At 29.5% G+C, this 17,377-nt stretch overlaps 1 long non-coding RNA gene across 1 annotated transcript in view; it reads left to right on the top strand.

Annotated features, from left to right (window-relative positions):
* The window catches only part of LOC129966851 (uncharacterized), a 50,962-nt gene extending 35,455 nt beyond the window's left edge, over positions 1-15,507 (top strand). Inside the window, exons 2-4 of the long non-coding RNA XR_008784302.1 lie at positions 3,066-3,186; positions 7,497-7,577; positions 15,478-15,507. This is a non-coding gene — a long non-coding RNA (uncharacterized LOC129966851). The remainder of the gene's footprint in view (positions 1-3,065; positions 3,187-7,496; positions 7,578-15,477) is intronic.
* Positions 15,508-17,377: the final 1,870 nt, after the last annotated feature.

The raw sequence follows: 17,377 nt of genomic DNA, 5'->3' as shown, positions 1-17,377 counted from the left end.
TTATTCCTGGAAAAGGCCGCGACACTTTCTTTGTGAAGAAGAATCCTCAATTTGCATAATTTCTTCCAATTTGCCTTGCAGAAAGAGGACATGTTCTTAAATCTTCAGCATTTCGAGCCATAAGACCCAAAAAACTATTATTACTCGAGAAAAGAGATATTGTTGAAAGATTAAAAAAATAGAATAAAATTTATATTTTATCGCTTTGTTTAAGAACAAATGCTTATTTTGTAACTGCCATCACATTCAGTTATGAAATGAAAATATGTTATTTTAATATGCTAACTTTTATTACGCATATACGCATTTCAATTAACTTTTTATACCCATATGCACTATGAAAGATGAGAAAAATTCTGTTTTTCTTACGGACTCATTTTTAAGTGCTACAAAACTATTTTTTTCATCATTAAAATATAATTTCCCTTCCTTCTTCAAAAAAATTAATTTTCAAATAGTCCTACAAAAAAAACTGTTTTAGTTTAAAAATAAACAACAGTTCAATTTTATTTACGTTATTACTTGAAACTCTCAGACATTTTGTAATAGGTAATATAATGATGTCTAATGATTCAGCAGAATTACTTCCTACAACACTAGACAAAGAATATATTCTCCTTCACAATCTAAGAAACCTAGTTATTTTTACATCATCGCGTATGGGAGAAAAGCAGGAAAGTAAAAATAGATTACATTATCATGAATAGCCACATTATAGACCTGCCTGAGGCCGAAGAATTCATTTTTAGAATTGTGAAAGCAATGTGAATTGAGGCATTGTTTGGGAGTACATTAATCGAAACGTGCAATGAGCTTCAAAGATGAAATTCGATAATAGTCTTCACATAAAAATGTGTACATTTATGTCAAATTTTGAATGAAACTCGTCAGCGGGAATCTTTTCTGTCTGTGTGGATGTAAATACTAATTTAGAAGAGGAATGATCTCTGTAAATGAAATTTGGCATATGTGTTCATCGCCCAAATACTGAAAATATAAATTTAATTAAATCTCCGAATAAATCTGTTCTGTTATTAAGTTTGCCCGTTAATAACAGATTAGAAAGGAAACTAGGAAGATAAATGAAATTCGGTATGCTTTGTTATTATAATTGCGAGGTTTCTATCGAAATTCGAGCTCATTCGATTGAAAACTAAGATTATATACGTATTTGGGTATTTTTAAATTGGCTTCAAAAATTCTGTTTTTAGAACCGAAAAAGATTGAAAGAAAACATTAGAGCTTGCTTCTAAATTAAAACTTCAATTAAAAAAACGTTTGATTCTAATTAGAATTGGTTAATCAATAGGATAATTTTTTATTCTATTGTGTAAAAATATTATTCAATTCCTTTTGTGTAGAATTAAGCTATAAACATTTAATTGAAAATATTAATTGATTTTAACAATAACTTTTGCAAATTATACAAATATTCAATAAATATTTTGATAAATCTTTCAAATATTCATTAAATCCTTTTGATAAATATTGTAAATACTCTATAGATTTATTTAGGCTTTAAACATATTTAATAATTGATGAAGAAAGTTAGATAACATTCAATACTTTTTAGAAAATTTAGAAACGTTTCGTTCCTACAATTAACAAGTTTTTTTAAAACTTTTTAATTATTGTTTTAAGAATTACAAACAGTCATTTAAAATATTCAGTGGAAATGGCTGCATTAAAATAATTTTTGAGCCTAACTAAACAAAGTTTGAAACTAACTTACTATTAAGAATATCGAAAATTAAATTCGCATTTCTCGGAAATGGAACATTGTTATAATATGCAAATTGATGAAAATTCTTTATTAAGCAGAACATCGGATATTATGTTTCGCAGATTTTTCAATCCACAGAAATATTCCAGTTCAAGTTACTTCTCTGATAAGTGTAGAGAATTCTGCATAAAAGCATTCTTTCGTGTCTAATTATCACTTGCATATTTCGTAAGTGATTTCTGATGCCATTTCAGGAGTAGTAAATTTTGCATCTAAAATCTTTTATCCCTAAATTATGAAGAAGCAACAAAGCGGAATTATCTGAAATATTATATTATACTTACGAGAAAGTATCATATAATACAAAGTTCGAAAGGAAACTCGAACTAAGATTTCCACTTGAAATACTTTTCTACATACGAATTAATGGACTCCACAAAATCAAATATGAAATTTCAACTCAATCAAAAATGGAATTGTAGAGAATATGTATTTGCCTGAAATACTATTGATTCATTTTCAATTCTCATATTTAAAACATCGATTATTTAAAACGAATTTCCTTTCTACGCCAGCTGAAATTCTCTGCTGGTGTTCTTGTCGGGAATAAACTATTCTTATATTCCGAGGTATCATTTATTCTTGGATATCATTTATTTAAACAATTTAATTAAATCTTTACTTTATACGCATGGCATCATCTGTTTATGACTCCGAGAAAAATTTATTTCAATATTCTATAATATTTATAGTGAATTAAAAAGTGAACAGTAGAAAGAAATCAAGACAGAAAATATTGCGTTTTAGCACACTTTTTCTCATTAAAGAAAAGTTACAGATTTGAAATTTTTCCCTTTTATAAAAATAAATGTTTTCCCATTGTATAAAATAAAAAGTGTTAAGATACAGTTAAATTCTAGATATAATCAACAGGTATGGCTCCTCCAAAACTTTCTCGCCTGCTTTTTAATAAAGGTATTACTTTCCTCCCTACTCCTGCATTAAATTATGGACTTTTGGCAGAGCTATGAAATCCATGAATGCTAAAATTTTTCTTTTTAGAGTGGCATCCATGAGAGTTAAAAACCGATCCTTTTATATTAATTATATGGTATTCGTGGAAAATAGCTACGAAATACCGTTCTGTAGTTTGAATCAAAGTTTTCATTGAATTTAGCGCGCACTCTTTTGTGATTAATCGCTGGCATGCAATTAATACAGAAATGATTGACAATTTAATATTTATTTAAAAAAATCTTTTTTTCGACAGTTTGAAACCAAAATTTAACAAAGAACTATAATTGTAGTCACAAAATCACATTTCAAAATTTCATTTATTTAGGAAATTGCGGTTTTGAGTGATTGCGCTTATATCCGTATGAAAGTACAGACAATGGACAGTCAATCATCGGACATCAACTGTGCAAAATTTAATAAGAATCAACAATTTAGATGCTGAAACTGTGAGTCAATTTTCATTTACCTAATTTTTTTTTGTTTGAATTATAGATTTTAAATGCATCCAACTTTCAGAATGATAGACTGTCCAAACTTCAAAGCATTTGATTCCAAATTCGAAATAGATTTATACTTCAGATGATATATATGTGCACCAAATGTTATTCATCTAACTGTGTTCGTTTTATATATTAATTGTATTCAGACAGCCTGATAGATAGACTTCCTCAGAATAGATTTCGCTCAAACGTTTGACAGTAATCTAATTTTCTGGAGTATAGGCCATATAATAAATTTCATCAACTTAACTTAAAGCTTTTTTGATTGATAGACAGAAATAATATTAAAAATGTGTTTTTGGACTTAAGTAGATTTGAAATGTGGAAAGTCATAAAAATCTTGTGTTCGGATTTTTTTTATTTTTTTATTATGCGTATGAGAAAGTGAAAAGTCGTTTGATGCTAATGATGTTTTAATTTTTATAAAAAATAAAGTAACAAAAGGTAAGAGAATACTGTATTTTGTAATTATTTGTATAAAACTACATTATACCTAAAAATGTTATATAATTAAAAAGTTTTATTTTGCATTCATTGGTATTTAGTGCATTTTAAGATATTTTTTATTTCTTTTTAGCCTAATTGCATATGTCCAATTTTTGGACATTTAATAACTGTAAACTTTGATAAGTTATAAATATATATTTTTTAATATTAGAAATAATTTAAACACAGCTTAAAAACACTGAACCATTATGAAGGTCTTAACGAACCTTTCAGGAAAAAAAAATATTAAATAGCTATTTTAAATTAACAAAAGACATTCTAATTTTTTTATATCGAGAAACGTTGGATTCATTTAGTGATTAATATTAGTTTTATAAAGATTTTCTTATAATTATTCCTATTTTTTTTAATTCATCGTTTCTTTATTTTAGTAGACTATTAGCTTTCAATGAAAACATATTTAATTTATAACGGTCAGGTATATTTAAATTTGTTTTTTTTATACTTAAATCTATCTATGCCAGAATATAACTGTTAAAGAAATGAACAAAACATCGATCTTGCCTAGAAAATTCCAATTAAATGAATTTAATTTTAAAAAAATCGTACAGTTTATTTAAAAGAATGACATTTCCTTTGAGTTGATTTTGGGGTACGGCGTGTACTTTAGAGAATCATTGAACTCTCATAAGGATTAAAATTTCATTAGAACAACAAATATCACAATTAAGAAATAAAATTGCACTGTTTTTTGTTTTTTTTATTTTTTGCATTTCTGCGGAAAAACAAACTACTAGCTAGGTTTTTTTAATATACATGCTGCAATTTAAAAATAGCAACTAAAAGCAGCAATTAAATCATAGGAATTACTTTGAAACAAATATTTTAAAACTTAAGATTTACATCAGAGTTGGTTTTTCTAATGGTGTGTTAGCTTCCTGTATCGAACAGGTTTTTAGAAAGTAAATAGTGAATCGCTTGTGCATATATATGATATTTGTCATTTACTTAATAAGGTATTCAAGTTCAAATAACGATACACATTATGTTGATTTAATAGCCAAAATAACGAGGTTACCCGCGGTTCTTAAATCTCATTGAATGTTAAATAAGATAATTTCAGTTTTTGTTTCGTGTCAAATAAACCTTTGATTCTTAAAATAGTGTCCTCAATTTTTATATCTAAGGATGTGATAGCTGAATGCATACCTTTTGAATAAAAGGATTAAATGACGATAAACACATTCATTCAAATTATCGGATGTCTCCAAATATACTTGATGTTTTTGAGGGCTTTGCTTAATTTTCCCAAAATGATTAAATGAAGAAAAAAAAATTGAAGGCAATTCTGTCAAAAATGTGACATAACCCTGATTGGTGGCATGGCTCCTTCATTTGCATATTCATGCCTATACCAACTTTTCTGCTTCTTCAGTGTCATTTCGTTTGTCCTAGTGCGTCTGAATTATGGAGAGGAGAAATCACTAAATAAGTAAAAGGACCAGCGTTCATTTAGAAGGCACATAATTTTATCGTCCGATTACGTGGGTTAGATCCCACTGGTGGCTCATTTCTTGTACCGGAGAGTTTGGTTTATGAATAATATATAAATTTATAATTCAGATCAAAACTGTTATCTCAGAATAATAAAAGCCAGTCATGGATGTACTAATCAAAACAATTTCCTTGTCCCGTGAACTTAAATTATGATTACACTGAACAATTATTTTGGCAGCTTAATAAATATAGGAAATATTAGTAATTTTTTCATAATTTAAAGTTTGTTTTTAATTAAGTTCACTGATTTTTAAATGCTTTTGATTCATTAAAATGTTTCCTATTCAAGTAAAAATATATAATTAATTGAGAAAATTAATTAATTGTATTCATTAAATTATTCAAATTAATTTTAAAAGAACAAAATGGTATTGATACAGTTAAGGATCAATACAAAGAAAATGACTATTTTTATCTTCATCTCTACAAATATTTAAGGAGAATGTGCATATATCTACAAGTATGTGTTGTAACTTTACAGGCCAGATCATTTTAACAAGTTTTAACAAGAGCTACCATATGTTGCCGTTTATGCTTGGTTCCTGATAATTTTCCTTCCATTCTCAACGATTCAAGTATAAAAAATTGGGTTTATTTTTACGAAATGAAGATATTTTTTTTTGTTTAAAATATTTTTTAAACAACAGTTGATTTCTATGGCAATATTATAACTAACGCTTAACTTCAGGAATAAGATAGGATGAAAGGCTTTTTAAGGTTGCATATTTTTAAAAACTTTTATATAATTTTTCATTTAGATCGACGTTTTGCCTTTTCATTTTAATGCGATGATTTTTTATTGAAGTTTTATTGAATAATTTTCTGATATATTATGTAAATCGTGAAAAATATATTCTGTGAGGCCTATAATATTTCCATATTGAAATATTTTTTCCTGTCATTATGTGATTCGATTCAACAAACACGTTACTGGATAGTTGATTTTTAATCATTTTCCTTTCAGAACGTTCTGAAGTTCAAATTCAGATAAAATAAAAGAATTACAGAAGAGTACAATATAATAAAAAAATACGTATAAGGCTTTTAAAATATTTCGAGTTAAAAGATTATCAAAATTTGATGTTTGAAAATATTTTGAAAAACCATTAGGAATGTTAAATTCAATGGATTCATTTCAAATTTTACATAACCAATATCTTCCAGGTGGTTGCCAAAAGCTTTCTGTAACTTAATATAGCGGCATTTTATGCAAATCAATTCACTGGAACGATGAAAGCAGGAAAAAACAACAACAGATGCATTCAAAACATTATTGCTTTTTCGATTTTCCATGGAAGAAAAGTTAATGGGCTTTATTGTTAACTATTACTTGGAATGCCCCTTTACCTGATCGCATTTATTTCTAGAATAAATCAAGAAAGATATGATTGATTTTTCATTTGGATTATCTGGTGGTTTGTTAGTAATAATTCGATTTTATTGTCCAATTTCACAGCTTTGTATTCCCTCCTATACAAAATATATACACAGAAAATATCGTAATCGTCGAGTTGAATTTGCATGTTTTATGTTTTAATAAGCTAAAAAAACCTATTTCATGAATGATACCAGTCTGCTTATTAACATAATTGAAATACCTAAAGAATTAGACAGATTAAAGTTATTATGTGATTGTTGAACGTGAACCAAAACTGTAGAATTCTGGCAAATTTTATTTGAAATCTTTTATGAATTTTATTCTCCTGTCAGTCCTCACATTTGAAAACGATAACCCATAAATAGAAAAACGATGCCTGATATTTAGCAAATGGTTTTATTATGAAAATTTTAGATGAATAGAAATTTTGCTTCAAATTAATACAATATTTCACGGTTTGTTTGCTTGACTCTATATTCCAATATATGCGAATGTGACAATTGAAAAGCTCAACGACTTAAATGAAATTTGATATGTCAGTCGTGACCAAAAGTCCAAAGCTTCATCGAATTTAGCATCCATTTAGTTGAAAAGAAAGCTATTACTTATACCCTGGTATGTTTTTCATTATGTTGTGAAGCAGTAAAGGCGCTATATTATATCAGTATGAGCTGAGTTTCGGCCGTGTCTCCCTTTGCATGTGACGTTCTTACGGAATTTTATCTCTCTTCTTTGGAAACTCTGAGGGATGCAAAGCTGTATGCAAAGATATAATAGAACACGACATTTTGTGTTAAAATACGAAACTAGCGAAAGGTATTTCCCAAAAACTTTCTCACATATTCTTTTAATAAATGATGAATTTTCGTTTCAGATGCATTGTTTTCCCAACTGATTAACCCTTATCGTGGCAAGATTGCTTTTTTTTGAAGACAAGCTAAAAAAATGTATATAGGTAGCTTATTTTATATATATATATATATATATATATATATATATATATATATATATTATATATTTTATAGTGGTAGTATATTTTTATAAAGTTGTATGTATGGTATACTATACAAAATGAACATAAGGGTTAAAATCAAACTTTGACGTAGAACTACAATTAGAATCATAAACTCATATACCAAATTTGATACATTTATTCACTGCATTTCTAAATTATAGCGTTTTTATACTTTTGAAAGTACAACCGCTGGTTTAAATTCAACTCCTCGCTCGATTTGGCTCAGAATTTGGTAATTGTCTGCAATATAATTGTTAAAACTGAGTGTCGAGTTTTTTCGAGATACGTCTCTCCCTTTTGGAGATATCGTGTTAATTCATATTCTAACAGCTAGACAGACAGACTTCCTGCGAATAGAGTTTGCTGAAAATTTGATAGAAGGCTACAAATTTGGTTTAAAGACCGTATAATAAATTTCATCTCTTATTCAAAGCGTTTTTCAGTTTTCTTTGTCACAGACAGATAAATATTTTTCAAAAATGTTCTTTTCGAATTCAGGGGGGAGGGGAGAGTCTAAAACGAGAAAATTCGTCAAATGTGTGTGATGATTCGTTCAATGTGCTTTGATTTTGTTTTTTGACGATTGCAATATTTTCTCTGTATTTCCTATATGAGAAAGCATTCGATGGAAACGGCTCCTTCTAATTTTGCATTAGGCTTTTAAAAAAGCCTACTACAACAAGGCTCATGATTTCCATGATAGAAATACTAATGTTATGAAACAAATAATTGGGAAACTGTAATGAAAACGAAAAGAGCAGAATCATGATAATGATGTCGATCAATAAATGTATTCAATTTCAGCTCCCATTAAAGGAACATTAATAATATTTTACCTGCCTGTTATGCGTTGAGTTATATTCCACATATCGTTGCGAAAAGTGTCTTTTCATAGTTCAAGTTTCGTTCAAAATATGAAATTTCATAGTGCAGATACGTAATGCTTCATTATAAGTTGTTTCCTTGAAATCAAGTCGACAAGTATGATACGGATTAATAGATTTCTGAGAAAAGCAACACATTTCATTAAAATTATCAAACACTTGCGAATATAAGTTTACGAATTTCGCTTTTTTTATTTTTATGTGTTTTGAAAATTAATGTATGAAGGACGCAGTTCAAAACTGATTATATTTTGTGCAATTCAGATTAATAATTGATATATTGGAGCAAAAGACGAGTTATATAGAATATAATCGAGCATTGCATAGATCTTGAGTATTTCTCTGTTATTCCAAGACATCTTTCTCGATTGTTCAGGGAGTTTGAACGAATTTGTGCTTTTTTATACCATTAATATTTTTTTAATTGAGAGAAAAACTGTTTTTAAAAACATCAGATTTTAGAATGATAAAGGAAGTGTTATAGAAAGCAAATATACAACTTATAAAAATTCATTGTTTAAAAAATGAACTTTGGATGTCTAAGTGGCACTATAATAAATTCTCTACTAGTCGACTCATAATAAGTTTAAGCAACTTTTATTAATAATCATAATTCAGTTTTAAACTTTATTTATTAATTTCTTCTGTCTTTGTTTTCTGTTATTTCATTGAAATAGATATGAATTAAGAACAGATTTATAAATACTCTGGCGTATATATTCTCGTAAGGCATTGCGCATGTATTCTGTGTCATATAGCCAGGCATTCTAAGTAACTATCAATGAAATTATTCTGAAAAGTACCAAAATTTACGTTTTTTACTTTTTATGTTAATTTATTACTGCCTGCAGAGACTTCAGAAAATAGTTTTCAAAGAACGCGACTTTTATGTCCTCTAAAAATGACAGATATTATTAAGTGATTTCATTTTCAATTTCTATTTTTTTAAATTTTAAATTCTTCTCAAGATAAATTCGTTCGAAACAAATCCCTAAATGTAGCAAAATGAGGTCATATCTAATTTTTTTTGCATTTCTGTGTATTTTGTGATAAGGGTACAAAATGCCTTTATATGGCATAAAAGATCGAATCTTGTTTCTGATTGCTAACAGAAACGATGATTAAAAACGGTCTTGTTAAGGCCTTGTCAATTTTCTTTTTTGTCTAGTTCTGAGAAAAGTATTTTACCTTTATAAAAAAGGCCGTTGAAGAAGGACGAGAGGTTGCATCCAATGACCAATAAGTGGATTTGATCAACTATAGTATCAAAGTTTACTGTAAAAAAAACTTGAAAGTAAGGGCATCATCGATTTTAAGACATGGTGGTCCTTTCTAAACAAGACGGTCTTAAGCAATCAAAGGAGGAGAAAGAATGTTCTTAAAGAACAAAAAGACAAATAGAATCGACTCACTGTGCACAAAAATTCCTCCCATAGAATGAAATGTTCACAATACCATCAATGGAGAACTTCTTATCAAGAAAACCTGTTGTTCAACTGATAATTCCGAACACAAAGACTTCCGATAATCCAAAGAAAGATGGAGTTCTTGAATAAAATTAAGAAATACATCCAGCTAAAGATATTGATATTTGGGAGCAGAAATAAGTGCATCGGTTACTAATTAATCAGAAATAAACCAGGAACAACAATCAATTCCAAACAAAGAATAACATGATTTCTTATCACGCCAATTTACTTGTTTATGATTTTTGACTTAGTTTTTTTTAATTGGTTTTACTGGTTTGTGTAATTACAAAAAAAGATAATGGCCATTTTATATCTAAATCCCTTGTGGTTATTCTGAAGCAAGCATCATTTTAATTGCGACTTCAGAGGTTTTATTATTTTAATTTAAAGACGCTCTAATTAAAATTTTTAATAAAAACGAGCTATTGGAAAAATACATTGGTTTTTTTTTTGTTTTTGTTTCCTTTAAGAAAATTAAAGAAAAGATACTATACATAATCCTTTTTTACTTTCTTGAAAATAAAATATGCAAAAATGAAATTTCGTGTTTATCAAAATATTGGAACTCAAGATTTTTACTAGGCCTGGAGTAAAAAACACCTTTTTTGGAATTTTGTCTGTCTGTAAACACGCTGACTCTAAAACGCTTTGAAATAGATTGGTAAAATGTGGCATGCGGTCGTTATACCAAGTTTGAAGATTTCTTTTGAATTTCATACGGAATCCATTATGTGTTGCCCGATAGGGGAAAAACTTCCAGAATACATATTTGTTTTTCTAGTACTCGTGTATTAACTACATCCAGCAATTCATTGTCAAACCTCTCACGTTAATAATATTTCTCGTAACTGATGTTCGTCAACGACATACAATTAATAATATTCAATGGTAGGTTTTCTTTGCTGTCATTCGAAGAAAACAAAACTTATCTTCTGGATTCTGAGAATAAATGTCAGAACACCCGTGGCGTTCATGGCCCTGCATAAAGTACAAAACTTAATGCGGAAATGGAAAAGAGGATAATATCTTTTTTAAACAGTAGGCGAGAAAATTTCCAGAAGACATTTTTCTTTTGTCTGGGGATTTTCTGTCGCCCAAATGTGACAATTAAGGCTACTATCGTGATCATTAATATGAAAGCGTGCTTCGTCCGTTCACAGTATATTCCATGGCCATGAATTATCTATTGTCATTCTCGCGAGATAGTGTAGAGCAGATCCTTTGTTAGAGTCCGGGTCGTGTGGTTTCAATGGCTGAACCACTTGAATCATGTACGAGTAGAATTTCAGAATTCTACGCATGATTTGTTGGACAGTGGAGTGAGGCATACCAAGAGTTAAGTGAAATCGTCGATACACTAACAGTTCCGTGAAGCGATTCACTGCTTGCTTCCACGAATGCTGTAGCAATATCCTCTATAATGACGGTGTTGATCCTTTTTCTTTCTTTTCCAGAATGCCCAAACTATCCTGTTCGCTAGAAGCTCTCTAACATGTCCCGGAGAGTACGCGCTGACATCGGCCACGTTGTTTCTTGAAACGATGGAAATCCCTTCAAAGCTGCCGGTGCATTCTCAACGCCGCGATAGTACAGTTTAAAAAGCAGTTTCCTCTAACCATGTCGTCATTCTGCAGTGCATATCTGATTGTGGCATTAAAAATTATTTTTATTATGCATAACATTTACATAAATTGCCGCAATGTGCTGACCCGCAGCGCTATCTGTTAGTGATTTTTTAAACTATTTTTTTTATTTTAGAAATCTTGAGCGCATCCTCTTAAGTGTCAGTTGTATAAATATTTTTGTCTTTGGTATAGTAGAATGATCTCCAGGGCCCTTTTAGTAGCGGAAATTTAATTTCAACCTCCCTGTACATTATTTGATGTTAATTAGTTCTTTTAAAAATGAATACAGTTCCGAATTTTATGAATTCTTTCTGAAAGCCGTAAAACTCTGAAATGAAGAATTTAACATGTCTAGACAACATTTATATTAAACAAGTTCCAATAATGAGAAATAAAGATGTAATGGTATACATATATACTACTTTCTACTTTTAATAATACCAGTATTACTAATTATTCCAGGACGGAAAACTTAAACTAAATTTCTATTCGGTAATTTACAAATAATAAAGTCTTGTAAAATGACTAAATTGTGAGTCAAATCCCGAAATGCATCAGACAGGGTTCTCGACTGACATTAAAAGTTTAAGCTCAAATATAAATCTTAGAAATTATTGGACAGTCTAAACATCGAGTTATTCTGAGTTTCGTAGACCTATCGTATTTCCCAATAACTTGGACTTACCTGTACTCAAGTTAATGAAACTAGTCTGTATAGTTTAAAAGTCTCCAAAGTAATATTGCTAATTGTCTCTGTATGAAGAAATAAGTAAACATAATTTTTCAGGGTTGATAAATTAAAAAAAGGAATTTCGTGGAATTTTATGTTAACAGAGATACATGCCTTATATTTCATAATTTATTCTGTAATTAGTGGAAATGAAGGACAGGTTTTGTATTCGATAGATTTATTGGCCTGAAAAAACATTTAATAGTGAGATTTATAGTTAAAATTGCTCAAAACACTATTTCAAGAGAAAAAAAATAATTAATTGAATACGCATCATGGTTTTATAAGAAATAAAAACGAAAGAATCATCTAACAAATGCTGCTGCTAGAAAAAGACAATCAAAATATTTTTCTAGGAAAGTGCAATTTGTTTTTTAATGAGGATATTTTTAATGCTCTCTACAATCCGAAATTTCGATAATTTAAAATTCCAGAAGTTCTGCGTTTTCAAAGATAGCTAATGAGGAAACAAGTACCTATTTTTGGACCTTGATACAAATGATGAAATAACAAGCTACTCAATTTCAGTTCTATTAAGTAACATCTTTTATAGCGTGGTAACGTTTTCTGTACAATTTTGGGTTGAAATCTAATTTAAAGTACCTTTTACATCTTTAAGAAGCGCCAAGTCATCAATGTACCAGGTGTACAATCCAACTAGGGTAAGATAGTTAACAAATCAACAGCAGCATTGCAAGAAAAACTATTTGACTTGCTCGTTTGGATAACCATATTGACAATAAACTCATAAGGCACATTAAAATAGATTTCTATCCACTTCCGTGATGTATTTTGTAAATAAAATATTTACTAAAATGCTTTTTTAAATGAATCACCATCCATCCGACTGGGGTTATGTATGTAGGATTGTTGTGATAGTACTGCATATGAAATAGAAAATAGTACTGATTTTGTAATGTAAATGCATTTTCTAACCCACATAGACTTTTTTTACCCACAGTGTGTAAGACTCGAAATGGATCGGTGGGGAGTCTTAAGTACTTTATCCACAGGAAGCCTTGCACTCCGACCCCATTCACACTTTGGGTCAGCGTGGATCATAAAAAACACCATTAAAAAAAGACATTGAAACAGGATCAGTTTTTTTTTTCTTTATTCTATAGCCAGCAGGACTGGTCTCCCCAAATCTTTCTCGCATACTCTCTAACAAACTTGTCAAGCCTGTTACGTCATGGCATGCAAGAGCGCCATCTATAACAATTATGATCTTGTACATTCGAATGCTGTAACCCGTTGGGAGCAGTTGCACAAAATAAGGCCTTAATAACTACAACGTCATCCGTATTTTCTACTACTATACATCCATTTTAAATCGACGATAACAAAGCCAGAGAACATGAACTGGCGCACAAAAGTTACGAAATATTGACTTTTGGTGTCAATGTAGCATCTTTATTGAATCTATCATGACAGATAATGATTTGGCGATTAATCTCTGGCATGCGTTAATAGTTTCCAACATTATAATTTCAGTTTTAAACCCGTTTTATAAACAGATTGAAATAAAATTTTGACACAAAACTGCTTATATAGTCACAAAATCCCATACCAAATTTGATGTATTTACGTTATTGTGTTTTTGAATAATTGTGTTTAATGATTCTGAAAGGACAGATCGACAGATAGTCAATATATAATTGAATTTGACAGGTGACACCACTACAGATGTTATGTGTACCGAATTTTATCCATACAGCTCTTTTTGTTTTGTAATTATCATGTTAAATTATATTCAAATAGCAGGACAGACAAACTTTCTCTAAACAGATTTTACTCAAAATTTGGTGTGTATACCAAGTTTCAACTATCTAGCTGAAAGCGTTTGAGTTATCTTTGTCGCGGACAGACAAATATTTTCCCAAAAGTGTAGTTTTCGAACTCAGGGAAGCCTAAAACGTCTGTCAACGGAAAAAAAAACTTAAAATCTCGAGTACGAATTTTTTAACAATTATTATACTTTCTCTATATTACTTATACCAGAAAGTAAAAATGAGTCAAACGGACACTTTTCTAAAAACTGAATTGTTGTACAGCTGTTGTTAATACCAAGATGATAGAAAGTTGCTACGAATTTTAATACCAAGAAGTTTGAATTTATCAAATCCATTTTAATATCCGACAATATCGTCGAAATCAAGACTTATTCCTACCCGGTATGTTCACCTATTTTTTTATATTATTCGTCTTCAATAAATATAATAAATAACAGATAATTTCAATAAAGGTTCTTTTGAAATCAAATATCAATAGTTAAAAATCTTTCATATATTACACAGAAGAAATTTAAGGATCTTCAACGTTCTACATATGTTCTCTCCGATATTAGATATGTTGTGGTATTACGATTAATTCTAGTCTGTATTATTAGTTTTTGAAATATACCGTCAGTATTTCCTTAAGATATTAAGGCTCAGTATCGTCATTTGAAACCAGTTTCATTTCACTTTCGAAGTCAAATAGAAAACGAGCTCCATTGCTTCATTTTGCTTTATCAGAAAAAGCAATGGAGCAATACTTCTAGCAATTAGCCCCATTCAGGAGCAATGGAGCAATACTCTTAGCAATTAGCCCCATTTAGGAGCAATTGAGCAATACTCCTAGCAACATCTTCTTTCTAGGAGTTTCAAAACTCCTAGAAAGATTTTCATTGGTTCATACCACGCATTTTAAAGAGAAGATATCGCATTCTGATTTCTTTTCTTTTGATATATTTACGGAATGACGCAAGTGAAATCAAATGCTAGTCTTTGATTTGATATCGTATCATATTCAAATAAAATTTAACATATATCTATAAAAATTTTAATTATTTCTGTAGATTTCATTATTTTTCTTGAATTCTTAGAAATAAAATTTCATTTACTTCATATGAATCTTGCTGTTTTTAAATTAATTTCAAGAAATGTTACTAGAATTTCAGTTTTTATTTCGCATTAACGGGATAATATAAATTCTAGCACATTTCAGCTTAGATATTAACATTTGTTGCTCAAATTTATAGATGCATTTTACTATATATAAATATTCAAGGAATAGATTTACAAGCAAACTAATATTACAAAATGTTTAATATTAACCTGTCATTTAGAGATTGTATGATGTCTATTTTAGATGGACTTCACAATGCTTAATAAGAACAAAGCGCCCAAAGTCTGCATTTCACAGAAAACGATCTACCATGGGAAAATAGGCCATGCTTTCATATTATCATCAACAAGAACAGAAAATATTCCAGGATGGAATTTTGTTGCTAAGCAGTAAACCAAGTTCCAGTTTTACAACTGGGGAACATGTTCTTATGAGTTTTGCTTAAAATGTTTAAATATTAATTAAAAAAGAAAAAATTTATTACAAAAAAACTGATATTATTAAAAGAAGATTTTTTAAATTTATTTTAGGATGATCCAAAAATCGCATATGTGCTATTATATTTGTGAAAGTTTTACTTAAAAAACGTCAAAATCTAGCTTCAATTTTAATTCATTAAAATTCTAATTAACCATTTTCCACAGTAAGTCTGTACCAAATGTAGCAAATGAAGGTAAAGTGGTCTGTCCTGTAAAGCGGCAACATCTACAAAATGTGCTGTGAATACACATACATTTATCTTTATTATTAATAGAGATTATTCACGTATTTGGGAGAATGCACTCGATTTTCAACTGGAATTAAATTTTAATTGAGAAAGGCCTCACACCGTACGATGGCCGATATCTCCTGTGCATTGTGACGGAGATGAATGGCTCGGCAGAATATTGCTTTTCCCACACGCCTCCATTTGTTGTTATGACCAGAGGAATACTTCGTTGAGTTTTGTGCTATTCATTTTCAGCAGAGAAATACTGTTTCAAATCTTACCGATTTTTTTATAAAATATAATAGGATGTATTCAATTCATCATCAGTCATTGATTCATCAGACAGTATGATCGAATTTTTTAAGATACATTTTGAGGCACATCTATGTAAAACATTTTCTGGACATTAAATCTTCTTAATCATGCTAATAGATAAAATAGTAAATATCAGTTATTGATGTGTGATGGATGTAAGTTATTTGATACATGATTCAAAAAATATTAATTAAATATATAAATAATTTCAGTATAAGAGAATATTGAAATAAAATCATAACAATATAAAAATGTTCAATTAAATTTTAAATAAATTGAAAAAATGAAAGAGGATTAAAATACACTATGTGCAAGAATTGTGAAATTCGGTATTGCAACAAAAGGTACATCCTTTTCATGTATGTATTCCATGCAAAGTCCCTGTTATGTATTAAGTTTTAGTATTTTTATATCAATACGTATATTTATTTACAAAGTGGTACATTTTAAACAACGAGCAAATACATTAAAATGGAACTCTTGGGTAGTAAAAATTATTTAAATAAAATAGTAATAAATTATGCACAAATTATTAGGAATTTATAATACTACTTCCCTACGATTTTAGTCTTATATTTGGAAAAAGAGATTCATAAAGGAAAAGAAAGATTCTTTGACCCTATCGCTGTGTATCCCGCGATTTCCACGAGTAACGTAAAAGTAGCAAAATTTGCGCAACCCACGTTTTCCGAGGGGATGCGTTTTTTAATCTATTTAGACGCGCAACAATGGTTTCATTTCGGCTTTTCTTGTTTCATTCAGATCTGGGTTAACAGATAGCGTTAGTTGCCCAATATTCTGTGAAATATACAAGCATGTTTTGCAGCATTGTGCTCGTTTTTTTTAAAGCTCATTGATGTCTGGCAGGAAACGTTTCGCAATTTTTGAACCTATTTTTTAAAAGAATTACGTAGCACGAAGGTTAATAGATGCTAAGACGATTTTATCCAACTTTTGTGAAAAAAATTGGCAATAAAGACGAAGGTTCTTGAAAATGCAAGAAATATGACCCTATCTCTCTTAAGAGCCGAGATGTATGGATGCCTCTGGAAAATCCCATGTGACGCCGCACTCTCTTCTGAAATTCTTTTAAACCAGAGAATTCCACACGTAGAAAGA

This window comes from Argiope bruennichi, chromosome 4 (genome assembly GCF_947563725.1).
Source record: "Argiope bruennichi chromosome 4, qqArgBrue1.1, whole genome shotgun sequence".
NCBI classification, from domain to species: domain Eukaryota; kingdom Metazoa; phylum Arthropoda; class Arachnida; order Araneae; family Araneidae; genus Argiope; species Argiope bruennichi.
This window is presented reverse-complemented; position numbering and strand designations above follow the sequence as displayed.